The sequence below is a fragment of the Nelumbo lutea genome, chromosome 8 (assembly GCF_056320005.1).
Source record: "Nelumbo lutea isolate HS-2025 chromosome 8, American lotus-T2T, whole genome shotgun sequence".
Taxonomy (NCBI): domain Eukaryota; kingdom Viridiplantae; phylum Streptophyta; class Magnoliopsida; order Proteales; family Nelumbonaceae; genus Nelumbo; species Nelumbo lutea.
Genome location: NC_142691.1, coordinates 55,461,555 through 55,480,029, shown reverse-complemented (window position 1 = coordinate 55,480,029; position 18,475 = coordinate 55,461,555). Strand labels below are relative to the sequence as shown.

At 42.1% G+C, this 18,475-nt stretch overlaps 1 non-coding gene across 1 annotated transcript; it reads right to left on the bottom strand.

The window, feature by feature from the left end:
- Nucleotides 1–18,149: 18,149 nt before the first annotated feature.
- Nucleotides 18,150–18,256, bottom strand: LOC148844272 (small nucleolar RNA R71). The gene has a single exon (XR_016103970.1). It is a non-coding gene; the product is annotated as a small nucleolar RNA R71 (small nucleolar RNA).
- Between the last annotated feature and the right edge of the window lie 219 nt (nucleotides 18,257–18,475).

Sequence of the window (18,475 nt, the reverse complement as noted above, 5' to 3'; positions counted from 1 at the left end):
CTCGAGTTCATACCACTCCAGATTCAAGCTCTGCCGCTGGTTGGTCCGGAAGAAGTTCTTTGGCCTCAACCTTGACGGCATCACCATGAAGGGCCGGGCCCCCGAAACGGCGGACCAGGCAGAGAAGGAAGAGCCTGACTCTCCGAAGGACGAGGACGAGGACGAGGTGGAGGACCAGGTCGCCGACACGGAGGTTCCGCTTCTTGACCATTGCATTATAGTACCGAGCTACTCTTTGTTGGTAAGCTGCGGTCCTGATATATGCGAGGTCCCTAACTTTGTCGAGTAGGTCGAGGTTGGTACGTAGCTCATCTTCATTCGCCTTGTCATCATATGCTTCCAGTCGTAGCAAGGGAACCTCACTTTCAGCTGGGATGACTGCCTCGGTGTCATAGGTGAGGTTGAAGGGAGTCTCTCCTATGGCAGTCTTCATTGTGGTTTGGTAAGCCCATAGAACACTGGGTAGCTCGTCTGCCCATAGTCCTTTAGCTCGGTCCAACCGTGCCTTTAGCCCGCGGAGGATAGCCTTGTTCATGACTTCTGCCTGACCATTTGCTTGAGGGTGTGCGATTGAAGTAAAATTTTGTCGGATTCCCATGTCTTGGCACCAATCTTGGAATTTGATATCCTCGAACTGCTTGCCGTTGTCAGAAATCAATACCCGAGGTAGTCCAAAGCGGCACACGATGTTCTTCCAAAAGAAGTTTTGGACATTTCGGGTTGTGATCGTGACAAGGGGTTCGACTTCTACCCACTTGGTGAAGTAGTCCACTGCTACTACTAAAAACATCCTCCCACCCATTGCTGGCGGGAATGGCCCGAGTAAATCGATACCCCATTGTGCAAAGGGCCACGGGCTAGTGAGATACTTGAGGTCGGCAGTGGGTTGGTGGTGAATATTGGCATGTCTCTGGCATTTGTCACATTTTCTAACGAGCTCAATAGCATCTGCCTTCATTGTTGGCCAATAATACCCTTGTCGAAGTGCTTTCTGGGCAAGGGCCCAGCCCCCCAAGTGCCCGCTGCATAACCCCTCATGAGTGTCACGGAGTACGAGCTCGGCTTCGGTAGGGCGCAAGCAACGCAGATAGGGGAGCGTGTAGGATCTCCTGTACAACCGTTCGTCTATCATGACATATTTGGTTGCCTAGCGCCGCACCCTTCTGGCTGCATTACGATTTATAGGGAGGGTCTCGTGTAGCAGGAAGCTCGCGAGTGGGTCAATCCAGCTCGGCTCTACTTGAACGATGGGAGCGACCTCCTCTGCCCCCCCTCCCCGGAGAATGCTAGGCCGGGGCAAGTCCTCTATGTACACGGTTCTCATGGTGATGTCGCTGGCGCTGGCTAGTCTGGACAGGGCGTCGGCCTCAGCGTTCTTCGACCTTGGGATTTGCCTGATGAAGTGTGACTAGAAGTTGAGCAGGGCCTCTCTGACTTGGGTCAAGTAGGTGATCATGGTTAGTTCGCGAGCTCCGTACTCGCCAATGACCTGGTTGACCACGAGCTGGGAGTCGTTGCAGATAATGATGTGTTTGGCTTTTACTTCTCTGGCTCGATCTAGTCCAGCTATCAACGCCTCGTACTCCGCTTCATTGTTAGATGCTGCAAACTCAAAGCGTAGCGCATACTCCAGTTTCGTGCCACTTGGGCCATAAAGGACTATTCCAACTCCGCTGCCCTGTTGGTTCGAGGAGCCATCTATGTGAAGGATCCAGGGCTCCTCATCCTAGCTCGCGCTTGGCCGAACTAGGAGAGATGTGACACTAGCTGCTACATCATGGGGCTCTGACTCGACTGGCCTGGGAGCTTCGGGCTCACCCGAGCTAGGGGTCTCGTGCTCAACTAGCCTGGGAACTTTGGAGTTGAATGTGCACTCGGCGATGAAATCTGCAATTACCAGTTCGTACTCGCTGAGCTCAATGGCCCACTTCATCAATCGATCGGAGACCTCGGGCTTAAGTAAGACTTGCCTCAGAGGTTTGTTAGTGAGGACGATAACAGTGTGAGCCTGGAAGTATGGGTGGAGCTTCCGATCTGCAATTACCAGTGCGTACGCTAGCTTTTCTATCTCCGGGTATCTCATCTCTGCCCCCTGCAATACTTTACTAACATAATAGATGGGTCGTTGAACCCGATCTACTTCTTTTATTAGTACCGAACTGACCACTTCATCGCTTGCCGAGAGGTACAGTTCTAAAATATCGCCCTCTTCGGGCCGGATCAAGATCGGCACACTAGCGAGGTATTTCTTGAGTCATCAAACGTGAGCTGACAATCTTGGGTCCATTCAAACCCTTTGCTCTTGATTGCCTTGAAGAATGGCAGACAGCGGTCTGCCGATTTGGACATGAAGCGGATTAGGGCAGCTATGCGGCCATTCAACATCTGAACCTCTTTCAACTTCCGAGGTGGTCTCATATCTAAGATGGCCTTAACTTTATCCGGGTTGGGCTCAATGCCGCGCCGGTTGACAATGTATCCTAGGAACTTGCCCGAGGTCACACCGAACACACACTTATTCGGGTTCAGTCTCATATTAAACTTACGCAAGATTTCAAAAACTGAATGCAAATCTTGTATTAATTCATGTGAGAATTGAGTTTTGACGACCATGTCATCTACATAGCATTCTACTTTTCTGCCAATTAATGGCACAAACAACTTATTTACAAGCCTCTGGAAGGTCGCCCCTGTGTTTTTCAACCTAAAGGGCATAACCTTGTAACAGTATAGACCGAACTCCGTGATGAAGGTAGTCTTTTCTTTGTCCGTCGGGTCCATCCTGATTTGTTTATAGCCCAAATAGGCATCCAAGAAACTTAGCAACTCATGCCTTGAGGTCACGTCCACCAAGCGGTAAATTCTGGGGAGCGGGAAGTAGTCTTTTGGGCAAGCCCGGTTCAGGTCGGTGTAGTCGACGCACATGCACCACTTGCCATTCGCCTTCTTTACCAGGACGGGGTTGGCTACCCAGCTCGTGTAATGGACTTCTCTCATGAAGTCAGCTGCGAGGAGCTTCTCGACCTCCTCATTGACCGCTTTCCACCACTCCGGGGCTAGGTTGCGTTTCTTCTGTCTAATGGGCCTAACCACAGGATCAGTATTCAGCTTGTAACTTACCAATTCGGATTGTAGAGGTTCCTGGACGGAAGCACTGATCTGAAGTGTCCAAGCTGGGTCTGCCGCTAAGGTCGGGACTGCGACTGGGCGCGGCTTGTTTTCGCCTTGCTCCGTTGGCCGCTCTAGTTCAAGGTCATCGGCCACCTTAGTTTTTCCCATCATGGCGGTGACATAACACTTGCGGGACTCGAGCTAGTCGCCCCGCGCTACCCCCACACTGAAGTCTGTAGGGAATTTCATAGCCAAATGGTAGGTGGAGACCACCACCCACAGGATATGGGTGATCAGCCGACCTATTATGGCATTGTACGGGGAGGGGGTCGTGACCACCAGGAAGTTGTGGTTGAGTCTGACTACGCAGGGCCATGTGCCGACTTCCACAGGTACTGTTATTTTCCCAAGGGGCCAGACTTCTTCTCCTCTGAAGCCCACCAAAGGAGTGTTTGCAAGCCTCAAGTCACGTTTCTACAACTGAAGCTGGTCGAATACAACTTTGAAGAGGATATCTGCCGAGTTGCCCGAGTCAACGAGTACACGCCTGACCTCGAAATCACTGATCCTCAGCTTTATCACAAGTGCATCGTCGTGGGGGTAATGGACCCCTTGCGCATCATCTTCTGTGAAGAAAATCGGTTCTTTTGTCCTCGGCCGCTTCGGAGGATTCTGTTCTTCCCGGGCGGCTTCGCGAACTGACGTCCGAGCTGCTGCTGAAGTACAGCCCGCGACGATCGATCCTCCCACTATAACGTGGATGGTGCCCCAGACTGGCCTCTCTTTCGGAGGTTGTCTCACTGTTCGGCCGGCCTGCTGCTGGACTCGGGAGCATCCTTACCGTGCTCCCCTTGCCGACCTGCTTTATTATTATTACTGTTGTTTTGTATAAAGTTTCTTAAATATCCGTGACGGATGAGTTCTTCAATCTCGTCGCGGAGATTTTTACAATTTTTGGTGCTATGACCGTGATCTTTGTGAAAGCTACAATATAGATTCTTATTTCTTTCATTGGGGTTTCCCCTCAAACAGGGTGGCCACTTCACATACGGAGCGTCCTTGATCGCCATCAGGATTTTGGTCCACTTCATGTTCAATGGGGTGTAATCAGTTCGGTCCGCTGCAGGAGCTTAGAACGACTGTCCTGGCTTTGCCCCCCGAGCTGCATTCTTTTTCTTTCGGCTGTCCCCTTGGCTGGAAGGCTCTCCTTCCCTCTTCCTCTTTTCAGGTGCACTATCGCCCTTTTGATTGATCTCCTCTTCGGTGGATATGAACTTGTCCGTGAGCTTAAGAAATTCAGTTATGGTCGCTGGTTGGTTGACGACCATGTGCCATTTGAACTCCTTGTGCGTCACGCCTTTCTTAGTTGCTGCAAGGCGTACGGTGGGGTCCAGGTGCGGTATCTGCATGCAAGTATCGTTGAACCGCTTGACGTAGCACCCGGATGGATTCTCCTTCTCTCTACACTATGTTGAGGAGGCTCTCTTCAGTTCGTGGGCACCGCTTACTGGTGATAAAGTGGGACATGAAAGCCTGCACGAACTGCGCCCAACTTCTTATTGATCCGGGCATCAAGTTCTGGTACCATGTGCGGGCTACTCCCCTAAAGGTGGTGGATAAGGCCACGCACATGCACGACTCACTTGCATTTTCTAGGTGCATCTGCAACTAGAAGGTATCTATGTGATCATTTGGGTCGAATGACCCATCATACTTATCAAGAGGGGGAAGCTTGAAATCTTTAGGCATTGAGACTGCCAGTAGCTCGGGAGATAGCGCTTTAACCTCACCCGAGCTTACCTCTTCTTTGCCTCCGAGCTCGGGTAGGCCGCGGGTAGCAAACCGGTGAGCTTAGTGGTGGCGTCTCTACTTTCTGGCGGGCTCAGCATTCGTGCTGCTCACTTTTGTACTGTCAGGAATGGTGTGTGCAGGAAATAGCTCGGGCCGCTGGTGATGGCTTCAGACAGAGGGCTCCTACTTGGAACCTACGGCCAGGGTTTCGAATCGGTTTTCCAGGAATGGAGTACCGGGCCTTGAGGGTTGAGGTGATGTGGGCCTGCCGAGCTGAGGTCCTCCCGACCTGACTGCCCATGGTGAGGTCGAGGCGGCTGGTCTTTCTTGTCTGCCATGGGTGGAGGCCTGGCTCCTTGGAGGGTTCTAGGGGGACTCTCCTCGGCGAGACGGATGCTCCTCCTATCGGTGGGACCTAGCTCGCTGCGAGACCGGGTGTCGAGGGGGAAGCTGTGATTGCTGAAGCTGAGGTTGAGGTAACTGGGGAAACTGCTGCTAATACAGGTACTGGGAGACCTAGTGCAGCACATGCTATTGATAGAGCTGAAGTTGCTAGAACTGTTCCATTTGGGCCTGCATGGCCCGCATGCACTGTGTCAAGTCCTCTAGTTGGTTCGTGTTGGCTGCTGGGGGCACGACCGAAGGTTCAGTGAACATCGCTCCGACTGTAGCAGGGAGTGGCACGATGATGGGTGCCACTGTAAGAGGCACATGCAAGCTGGGAATTCTGTCCACTGAGAGGGGGACGGTAAACTGTCCAATGCAGACAGTAGGAAGCTGGGGTTGTTCCCTGGAGTTATCCATTTACGTGCTTCATCTGATGTTGCTGGAGGAAGCCATGAGTGTTGGGTTTTTGGAGAGTAAAGAGACGTGATAGTTTGGAGAATGACTTTTCGAAGCGTTTCCCACAGACGGTGCCAAATGATGTAGCACAATCCGGTCACTCCTAGTTGGCACTCACGTGGCTCCTGGAAGACACCTGAAATGGGGAAGAATAAGAAGAATCCCTCGGGGACACTCCGATGCTTAAGTCAGTACTCGGTAGAAGCAAGGAAAATGAGAAAGGCTAAGAGTGCAGATAGCGCGTTACCACTATATTCAAGAGATCAACAGTTCAAGAAGAAGTTTCTCCCCCGCCGTGAAGGCTTTTATAGGGGTGTTCGTGTCAGGTCAGGCACAACCGCCGCTGGGCTCCTACCACAGCTGTTACCTGTCAGGGCTGCGCAGGCAGCCGTTGTGACATACCTCTTGCCTGGGTGAGTGACACATCCCTAGATTGGCAGGCACGCCTCCGCCTGCCGAGAGACGTGGACGCAGACTGTCGAAAGGACAGGGATTGCGCCGTCAGTAAGGAAAGTGTCGCAGTCTGATCGGTATGGCCTGTCAGATAGAAGCTTCCTGAGAAGCGCTCATGCGGCTTGTTCCCGAGCTACTTTGTAGCGAGCTTGGGGTGCTTCAGGATAACCCTTAGTAAAATTGGTCCCCGGGATGACTTATCTGTTTGGGGGCTCGGGCGAGCTAGTTTCCCTAGCTTGCGAGCTAAAATTGCCTCGGAATATCCATTTCGGGGTAGCTCGGGGAACCCAGAGCTAGCGTTGTGGCGAGCTGCTCTAAGGGCTTGTTACTTTTTCGTGCGAAGCCACGATGTTGAGTTGTTACCTGTGCTGAGTCAGGTCCACGTGTCACCGTTTCGTAGGTCAGGTCAAACCATCCTCCATCATATACCATTCTCTAACCTGATGTATCTTTCGAGAACAACAATTCTATTTTGCTTGGAAAAAGTTGCACGCGCACGATGTATCTTGGGCGCGAAACTAAACAGCGACTCTAATTTTTGTCCATCAATATGGACGAGACTAAAAATGGCAACAAGACATAAAAAAGTGCCACTATAATAATCAAATAATTGTTACCACTTTTAATATGCTAGAGAGGTATTTTTCTTTGACCGCCTCTACCCAAAAGCCTCTAAATGTCAGTATTCTAGTAGTGTTTGATGTGCCACATCACCTTAGTGATTCAAGATCACCAAGGTGATTCAAGAAATGTCAATTTAACGATTCAAGAAACACCTCCTTTCCCAAATCCCAAAGCGAACCATTGAAAAAAACTTTTTTTTGAAAAAAATGATTGCCCAATGTGATTTTCTTGCTGATTCTGTTAATTACTGGTGTGACACAAATGACACATCAGCAGAAACGCAATGCTTGTAAAACACTTTGGTGCCAAACACCCACTATAATAGTGGCAAGATAAATTTGAATAAAATGTTAACAATTTGAGCTCGATTTCAAAAACTTATTTATTTATTTATTATTCTAAGCTATATACGTATATATGATATGGTACTAGTTTGCATTATACTTGCTCAGGTTTCACAAGTGAATCTCTCAAATATGATACAGACAACCATGTGGGTCTATTATTTAATACATGGTCAAATGAGACAATTATTGGTTGCTAATTATATTGCATTTTCTTAATTAAATCAAGAATTATAATCTCAAGAAAAAAAGAGTTTATACAATTATAGGTTTTCCTTGTCCTATTACAGATGAAATAGGATCCATGAAAGAACTGTCAAACTTTTGTCTTGTAGTGCACTTTTGTTCCACCATTTTTATATTAAGGTAATCAATAAAATGTTGCCGTAAGCAGGGGTTCCACTTTGATACCATAAAGACATGATGACCTAAAAAATTACAAAAATTTAAAGTTCCATTCTCAAGGATCTTCATTAAGTTTTGGGGTTTTATTTATCAATAATTCCACCTATGATTTACTATCCCATGAATTTTGATTCATTCCCCCACCTGTATTTTTATATTATCAGTTAACCATTTTTTGGTAGGAATCAATAGATATCATGAAAGTGGTAAGTTCTTCCCATATCATAGCTTTTTGGTATTATAAATTTATCCATGATTTGGAAGACACTTAATTGTAAGACAAATTATTCTTGATGTGAATCAGTATTAACTGAAGGTGATGGCTATCAGTCCAAATCTATCGCTTGCTTAACTGTGTATCACTTGTTATGAAACTAATCATGAGTGAACATGCTAGTGTTTATGGAGCCCACATGTCAACATATAGAACATTGGTACATTCATTTGTGATTGATTAGGTAGCAAATGATACACAACCAAACGAGTAGCAGTTCCAAGTGTGTTAAGGGAGTCTAGACTCATGCTAGGGATTGTATACTATAATCAATTAACATCTCATCACCAATCACAATCCAAAGTTTTGTAAAAGGTTAAGGCTGCACTTGTTTGAGGTGTAAATGAGAACCAGGGAAAACTTTACACCATGGTCTGGTTTTGCTAGTGTTTGTTTGAGGTGTTGTTTTACATCACAAATGAGCGTAAAACTTTGCTCTAAGCAAGTTTTACACCGAGATTTGGTAGAAAGTTACCACCAATAAAATTAATGTAAGATTCCATCTTCTCTATTGGTGTAAAACTCCCTACTCGTACCTCCTCTTAGCCGCTGCAATGGTCAAATAGCACCGGTATTCCCTCTCAATGATGATGCAGGTATGATGATTTAGGATATTGACGTCGGATGACTTGATTACTGCCATTATTTTTTTTTTATAGTTCAATTAGCACCTTGGTGTCTTGTTCATTTATATGTAAATGAGATTGTTCTTTTGCTACTTGATTTGGATTACTACCCAATGCATCTTTTATTTACTAATTTAATTTTTTTTGGAAAATACAATAAGTACATCAAGTAGCAGGAACATAGGACTATGTAATAATTTTCTAGTATTGTTGAATCATAGTGATCTGAAAGTAAATTACTCAATCCTAAAACATGTAGGGAAATGTAAGATCTTAATCACATGGAAGATAAAATGAAAATCTTTGTTGAAACAAAATAGTCCAATGTAAAAATATTAAATAATTGGAACTAAAAACAATCAACACTCTCCTTTACTCTCCTTTAGGCCACATCCACACCCTAGAATCCTTAGGCTAAGGCTATTTTGAGATCAAGGTTGAGTGGTTCATAAATCCATTTATTAATTGATAGCTGAGGTTGATGGGTTCATAAATTCACCAAGCTAGAGAACAATCTAATTTAACTAGACAATGTGGCATACCTTATGTTCAAACTTCAAAGATGATAGAAAGTCACTCCTTAAGAAACATCAATAGAAAATCTGTATGACAATATTAGTAAAAATATCTATAGAAAAAAGAATAAAATAGGGAGAAAAGAATAAAATATTAGTAAACTAGATTAGCATCTAAAACTAAAAGGCATAAAAATGCACCCTAAACATGAATAAATCATGTCCAACAGTCTAAATATGAAATATATATATATATATATATATATATATATATATATATATATATATATTAAATCATCATTTCAACCATCAAAAACATACATCAAAGGTCCAAATATAAAACCAATGACCAAACATCATAGACCCAACAAAAGCATAGTAAGAAGAATCTTGCAATAACAAGTCTTGGATCATATTCTCAATGTTTTCCATGTTCTCCAGGTTCAACCTAGTGGCCTATAAGAGAGATATAAGAATCTTAAAAATTATAGTACAAGTCTAATATGTTATACAATACAAGTATCAAATTTAAAAAACCTATCAAGTACAAGCATAAATAAGGATAATCACATACCAATCACTATTGGATCTAATGTAAATACAACATTTGATAAATTTGAAAATTGATGAAGAAAATTAGAAAAACACTTACAAATTACAAAGGTTAAATAATTATCATGAGAAAAATGGCAAATAATATGAAACTTAAATTAAAAAAAAAAATTGTTACCATTTTCAAGTTTGTCAAGCTCTTTTAGATATTCTATAACATTAATGGCATGTTGTGATAATTGGATCCAACTTTTAGCACATACAAGTGGTTTTTATATCTGGGGCAATTAACTTAATATCATCCTAGGATACCAAAGTCATAATTTGAATATTTAGTATCTTCATTTAGGTGCTAATCCAACTCCATTTTTGGCATATACTTCTTAAATCAAGACATTAACAATATCTTCTTTAGTTGTGTTGGTTTCTCACCCTCTATCTCACTTAAAGTTGAAATTTTAGTTTTTGGGGTCTAGTTACCGGTTTGAACGGTTAACTGGCTAGTTCAGCGCTTTGCTGACCAAAATCAACAATTTTGGGGGGAAAAAGCGATTCCCAGTTTTTCTAGTCCGGTCTGGTTTTAAAACCATGGGTTTTATCACTAATATACTCATTTTCAAATGGAATCATATTCTTGTATTCATTATATAAATCATACACAATTTTCTTTAGTTTTTCACAAGTTCTTCACCCTTCGCACCTTCATATATATCATAAGTGCAAATTCCACATACTCTAATTTCTAACGAGGGTCTAGAATAACTGCAATATAAATCAATTTATTCATCTTGTCAATGTTGCTCTAATACTTGTCATACTTCCATTTCATCCTTTTTACCATTTCTAACAATTCCCTATCCTCATATGTCCCCAGTCTTGTATAAATCAATTTATTCATCTTGTCAGTCTTGTTAGATGTGACATACAAGGAACTTGAAACCTGTACTGCAAAATCGCATCTCAAGTTTACTTATAAAATAAGGATCATGATCTTCAAACCTCTCAAAGGTTCTTTCAAACTTCTGATCTACCTCCAACATTAAATAAATTGAGTTCCATTTATTACAAACATCTAAGCACAAGAAACTCTTACTATGAATTTTTTAATCTCAACAAGCTCCTTAAATTTTTGCAACCTTACTAGAGACTGCTCCAAAAAACTTACTACCCCCAAATACAATTAATAGATTCACCCATCTCTTTCAAACTATCATTCAAAATCAAATTTATATGTTTACTACATCACATGTAAAGCAATTTTCCATCTAAAATACTAGTTCCGTAATTAGCAATTTTCTTTCCTAAAAATACACTCACAACATCATTTGAAATGAGACCAGATTTGCTCCTCACATAGGGTGCCTCACAATGACCTCACGAGCACATCTCACAATGCACTAGAAACATCTTATGTACTTATACATTATTATTCTTGGGAGATGTTCCCAATGCATGTGAGGTCGGTGTGAGGTGCCCTATGTGAGGAGCATATCCCAATTCATTTGAACTAGCATTATCAATTATAGTGAAGAAAATTTTATCAATTCCCTATTCAAGAAAACACTTTTCTACTGTCTTAACAATTGCCTCTCCTTTATTACTAGAAGTTAGACAAAAATTAATTTTTTTCTGTTCAATTTTTAGTCACTGTCAATAAAGTAGGTTGTTAAATACATGTAATTAATCATTTGCAAGGAAGACCATGTATTGGTTGTAAGACAAACTCTTTAACATGAAATTTTTAAGAAATTCTTCAATTTGAACTTTTCAGCCTAGTACAATTGATTGCAACCCCGAGTTACAATCCACTAGATAGAATATGAAACTGTAGTTTATAGAATGACCACCAGCTTAGGTGGAGAGGTCAAGCCGTACGTCGGCTAAATAATATTATGGGGAGTGAACTATGAGTCTCTCCTAGAGTCCAAGGGTCATGATGCCGAACAAATAGTGACCTTGGTGCTAAACATGAATAAGACCTAGTTGCCCCTTCAGCATGGGTGGAATAAAAAAGTAGTTCACATTCAGCCCCTTCAGTGTGCAGACAGATTGGGTACATATCGTTCCACCTTAGCCTCATCGGTGTGCAGAAGAAAAAAGAGAAAAAGAAAGAGAGAAAAAGAATCAAAGGAATGAATATTAATCCAACACAAGAAAGAGAAACAAAGGAAAGACTAGACCATGACAGACATAAACTTGGCCAATCTCTTCATAGTAGACTTCCACCTTGGTTTCAGGCTCCGCATCGAACTCGCTAGCTACTCTTTTGAGAACTAGCTTGAGGGACACTACGTTGAAGTCTACCTAGGTGGAGAAACCTGATAAAGCAGTCACATAGAACCCCTTCTTGAGGATGGCATGATGAGCTTTGCTCTTGAGGTACTTAGTCAGATTGCAGAACCCCTTGATGGTCGCATCCCTAATAAGGTAGATGTCCTCAGGGTACCTGTTATCGAATGGATGAATTTGCTCTTGTGCCCTAACAATCAAGACTGCGAGGTCCTGCATAAGGCTGCAAACACTTGGACTCTTCCGACCTGAGGAGTAAATTGGATTGACGCCAACGACTACAAGCTAATCAAACAGTCATTCTGGGCCAAAGGAACAATCTGCTCCCTTCGCCGAGCTACACTTAGCTCAGGAGTGGGGGGCAATTGATGAGGGCAGATTTGGCCCTCCAATAACCTCATGACACATGGCATCCCAAAATAGCTAGACGATGCCCAGATGCCACCTAAGCGATGATTTGGAGTCCCAGATCGTAGTTTGTCTTCACCCTGACTTGGTGACCTACCTTTATCGTTGACCTGGTGACCTTGACCACAACTTAGGGTGGCTTGTAGCACCTCGTCTAGGGCCGACCTGTAGCACCTCGTCACCAGCTGAAGTGTCCTCGACGCAAGTCACCACCTCTCTCGGGGGCTTGCCGACCTAACTGAGGACCAGCGGTGACCTACGAGATGTGCTCGTTGACAATTTGGCATGCATACCCCAACACTCCCAGGTTTCTCTAAAGTTGGCCCATGTACCAAATGTTCCAGATGATGGTCAACGTGCATAGTGGTTACCTCTGAGGATTTCGGACCGATAAGGCATGACCTCTCAGAAATCTTGGATGTAGTGCGTGAAGCCTATGCCAAACAATGCCTATATAAAGGCACCAACCCCAATGACACAGGGTATGCGTGATTATTTGCTCACTATCTTACTAGCATACAAACTTTTAGCTTGCACAACCCAGTACTGACTTAAGCATCAGAGCGACCTTGCCAGGTTAGCCACCCCAGATTCTCTCATCCTCTGTTTTGCAGCTTGGTCCAGTTCACTACACGACCAAGGTCCAAGTCATCTTCCAACTAGGAGCTTCCAAATCGCACATCATCAGAGCTGAAAGAAGCATGGGAGGATCAAGGACTAGATCTTCCAGAGCCTAAAGATGCTCGAACTAGTGCAAAGAAGTGCTCCACTGGATTGATATCGAAGAACGGAATCTGGTTGAAGGATCGCAAGGACGTAACCTCCAATTAGCTACAAAAGGTCTTACATTTTGCATTTTTTTTATTCTCAGTCATTGTTTTAACTTGAGCCCTAGTAAATTATAATAATCTATTGGTTTCTATTTGAAACAAGGTGGAACAACCAAAGCATCGATTGGACACCAAACTTCAAATGATAGAATAAGAGTGTTCTCAGAGTGTTAGGAGATCTAATGATGAGTAAGTTAATTTATTTTTTTATTATTTGGTTCTCTGAACCCATTGTAGAGGTTGCATTGCAGTTTACTCTTTCTTGTGTGCTTTGAGTTGGGCAACTGGTCACAACCCTAGATGTTGATATTTGGGAGTCATCTTGTTAAGATGGTGTTAATGGCTAGTGGTTTGTTTATTGTTTCTTCTCTATTAAGACTTTCTTTTTATTTATCTTCAAAAAAAATTCATGTGAATATCAAGGGTGGTAAGGGATCAGCTAGAATGGGGTTGTCCACGGCTAGGTTGTAATTTGTAATTGCCTTTTCTTTTTTCTGTCATTTTAGTCTCCATGATGCTAGGAGCAATCTTTGAACTTCCTACTAGCTGCTATCACCTTGGTGAGCAGCATGGCAGTTCTAATTCTAATGAAACATTTCAGATATTTCATGGAAGTTTTTATGTGAATACCCTAGACATATTGGAGATTACATTGTGATGTAGCACGATCCGGTCACTCCTATCTGGTGGGGGCTTCGCTCCTACCTGGCAACAAACAGCACTTGAGAAGGAGAAGAAGGTGAAGGATTCCCGGGGAGCTCACCCGGTGGGAATAATCCAATGCTTAAGTTAGAACTCTGAGAGAGCTACAGAGAATGCAGAAAGAACTAAGAGTGCAGATGGTGCTAGTTTAATTCAATTCAAGTTCGATTCAAATTACCTTCACCCCTTGGGAATTGGGGCCTTTAAATACTAATGTTCTTTCCAAATCGGGCGTAACTGCCTCTGGCCCTCTATCGCAATTGTTTACTGCCAGGGCTGCGCAGGTAACCGTTATAGGGTATGATGAACCTACAATTTATCTATAGTTTTTGAGGACTTTAGCATGAATTTTTATGCCGGTTTTATTAATTTTTGCCTTAATTTAGCTTAATGCTAAGAATAAGTTTCAGGGGTAACTAATCCAAGAAAATGAAGGAAAAATGCAAGAAAAGAAGGTTAAAAAAGACCAAATTCAGCTCAGCCCAGTTGTGGAAGCAAGAGAGAGCACTTCAGCCCAAGAAGAGCAAGTGGTATCCTTGAGAAAACCCAAGAAAAGAAAGCCTAGCTAAGAGTAGAATTGGGCTCAGCAAGGAAGGCCCATTCTCAGCCCAAAAGAGTAGCTCGATGTATAGCTATCATTTGCTAAGAGAGAGCCTAAGTGCAGCCCAAATAACAGCCCTTAGAAGGCTTTCAAGAGAGCTCTAGAAAGTTCAAGAAAGGGGTGTAATACACTCTATTCTAGAGGCTTCAAGAAGGGGCAAGAGCCCCCTTGAAAAACTATATAAGGAGGCCTCTAGGAGGGGGGAGAGGTGTTCAATTGCTTGAGAGGAAAGCTCTCCCACTCTTAGAGGTTCGACCACCTTGAAAGAAGATAAGAGAAGAAGGTTAGGCGCAAGGAAGAAGAAGAAGAAGGGCTGAAGGAAGTTCAAGACAAGCAAGCTAGAAGAGAAGGTGAGTTCAAAATTGGGGGTTTGTGATTCAAAGATCCTTTGTAAAAACTCAATTGTAGTTTCATTCTCCTTTAATTTGAATTATGTTTCTTTGTTATATTTTCTTTCTTCTTTCTCCTTCTTCCATTCTTCCTTGATATATTTTAGCTTGTAAAATTTCAGTTCAGCAATCTAATTCCTTTTTATTCATTCGAATGGTCATGAATTGTACTTGAAGTTTCTTGAATAAGGGTGTTATTGTAGATTAATTTAGCCAACTAACCTCCAAAACTCATATCTGAATTCTCAGATCTGAGATTGCAAGATCTGAATTGCTTGGAATTCCTAGAGTGCTTGAGATAGACTCTAGGAATTCAGATATACTATTCAAGAACTGAATTGGATGCAAGATTAGAGATAATTGCACAATTCAGTTGGTGATCAATTCAGTTTTGAATTGATACATTGTATGTGTTTGTAGAAATGCATGCATGAGGATTAGATCCTTGATAGAGATATGGGGATCATCACTTATGCATAGATTAAACATGAACTCGAAAGAGGCTGTTCATGAGCTTGGGGTCTGACCAAACCAAGGCTCAATCATGATTTATTTGAATGATCCAAATTGATAGATTACTGAATTCTGAGATTGACATTTACTGCTTACTCTTCTAACTTGATTTTAAGGCAATTGGACCAATGATTTAGATAGATTTTAATTTAGGATTTTTTAGCTTTCATTAAAGTTTTGATTTATTTGTTAATTAGATAAGAAGTACTCAATTTAGTATTGATACTTGTTTTCTAAATCCTCGTGGGAACGATACTTCACTTACTACTTTATTACTTGAACGGTTAGTGCACTTGCTAGTGTCACAATGAGCCACACGTCATGTTTTTGGCGCCGTTGCCGGGAATTTATAGAAGCAATATTAGGAACGATTGATCATTCTTAATTTGGTTTTTAGCATTGCATTCATGGCTGGTTTTCAAATTTTCATCTTACATTTCAGCTTTGAATGCAAGGGCTGCATTGATGGAGCCATGGTTCTTCTATTGATATTTGATTGTTCCATCCTTTGTTTTAGTTTTAGTATAGATGAAGTAGATCTGATTTCTCTTATTTGTGATTCTATTACGTCCAAAAAAAAAAATTATAAATCTCAAAATGAGTTCAGATCTGAATTGCATTCAGCAATCAGAGCTACACTCATCCAAAAAGATTTTGGTTGCATTGTTGTATTTTGTTTTAGCTTTCTTCCTTTCTAAAAAAGAAAAAAAAAAAGAAAAAGAAAAGAAAAAAAAACAATGAAAAAATAGCATGAGAGCTTTCAGATCTGAACTTCAAATCTGACTTTCAAATCTGAAACTCAAATCTGAAGTTCAGATCTGAGTTCAGCCGATTGCAGGTCTACATTCTGCTAGGTTCAGATCTGAGTTCATCTGAACTCAGACCTGAACCTACTCAATTATGACTGATATTTTGATACATCAGACTTGTCTCATGGCTGAAAATGTAGCAAAGAATGAAAGAAATTTGATGTGAACTCAGACTTGGGGTCAGATTTGAGTTCAGTTGGTTGCAAATCTGCTAGGTTCAGATCTGAGTTCATCTGAATTCAGACCTGAACCTACTAAATTATGATGAGAATTTGGCACCCCATTCACAATGTGAGATATCAGATTTGCTTCAAGGATCAAAGGGTAGCAAGGAATGAAAAATATTTGAAAGAATGACATGTGAGCCTTCAGATCTGAACCTCAGATTTGAGCTCAGATCTGAGCTCAACTGGTTGCAGGTCTGAATGCATTTGGGTTCAGGTCTGAGTTCAGATGAACTCAGACCTGAACCCACTCTATTCTGATGTGAATTCGAGTAGTAACAACACCCAATTCACAATTTGATGCATCACACTTGCCTCATTGATGAAAATATAAGCCATGAATGGTAAAATCAGATCTGAAATGCATGAGAATCTGAGGCAGTATGAGTACATGATCTAAAATTTCTTTGAACTTGATGTTTTATTATCTTTTAAATCTCTTGCACCTGATCTGAATTGATGTTTGGATTAGATTAGGACTGATGTTTGTAAGGCCTGAAAGGTCCAAAAAGAGCTTCATATTTTAGATTGTAATATACTGGCATTCAGATCTGAATCCAGGCTACTTACAGTATAAACATTGCAGACCTGATTTTAGGTTTCTACAATCACTGAACATGAGCCACTCAGGCTTGGATGTCCATTTCTAAATTTAAAGTTTTTGTTGGCCAACTCCATTTTCTAATAAAGTTACAGATATGAAGTGCAAGTGGTTTGATATGAGATCTGATCTGAAATATCTTTGGACTGAGTTTTGTTTTGTAAAACTGCTAACATCAGATCTGAATTGCAGCAATTAACAATACCAAACATTGCAGACCCGATTTTCAGGTCTTAGCAAGTGTTTGATATGCATAAGCTATACAGGTTTGGGCTTCAATTGTAGAGCTTAAAATCCTTAAACCAAGCCTAACTCAGGACTAGTTTTAGTTTATTTCAGGTCCTCTTAATATATTTTTCAGATCAAATCTGATATCAGCCCTAAAGCATCACAGATTTGATTCCAACCTTAATGGATGTATATTGCAGTGTATACCAATGAGTGTGTATGAGATATACAGCTCAAATCTGAATTATTATTTGTTAATTTTCTCTGGACTAACAATACCAAAGACTTGCAGATCTGAACTCAACTAAATTGGATTTGAATTCAGATGTTGCAATCGATGGATGTAGATAAAGGAACCCTGAATAAGATGTTGGTTTAGATATGCTTTTAGTATAATCGGCTTCAATTATTCATGATAGGATGTAGGTTTTCGTATTCCAATAATTCACTACATTTTCAGTTGTAATAAGATTAGTTATTTATTTTCTTTTGTGAATATTGGCCTTTTTATTGCTTTGACCTTTACAGTTTATGACAAGCAGACCTGAACTAGAGGAGATCCTTTACGACCCGGAGATTGAACGGACTCTCCATGTCCGTTTGAGAGCTGCTTGGCAAGTCGGACAAGAAGCACAAGAAATGGCTAAACAAAGAACTATGATGGATTATGCTAAGCCCACCCTCACCGGGACTGCCTCCAGCATTATCAGGCCAACTATTGCTGCCAATAGCTTTGAAATTAAACTGACCATAATCCAAATGATACAAAATACGGTTCAATTTTGTGGTATGGCCCATGAAGATCCGAATGCCCATATTGCTAACTTCTTGGAAATCTGTGACACCTTCAAACACAATGGGGTAAGTGATGATACCATCCGGCTGAGGTTATTCCCATTTTCTTTGAAGGATAAAGCCAAGGCTTGGTTGAACTCATTACCGGCAGGATCTATAGCCACATGGGATGAAATGGCTAGCCGATTCCTCTCTAAGTATTTTCCCCCCTCTAAAACAGCAAAAATGAGGAATGATATTACTACCTTTTTCCAGCAAGAGGGGGAATCTCTCTATGAGTCCTGGGAACATTACAAGGAGCTACTAAGGAGGGTTCCTCACCATGGCCTTCCGATTTGGCTGCAGGTGCAAACATTTTATAATGGTCTGACCGATTCAAACAAGACCATCTTAGATGCAGTAGTTGGGGGTTCCATAAACAATAAGACTCCCGAGGTTGCCCATGCACTCATCGAAGAGATGGCAGCCAATAACTACCAATGGCATTCAAAAAGGACACCAGTTAGAAAGTAGCATGGCCTTCATAATGTGGATACATACACAGCTCT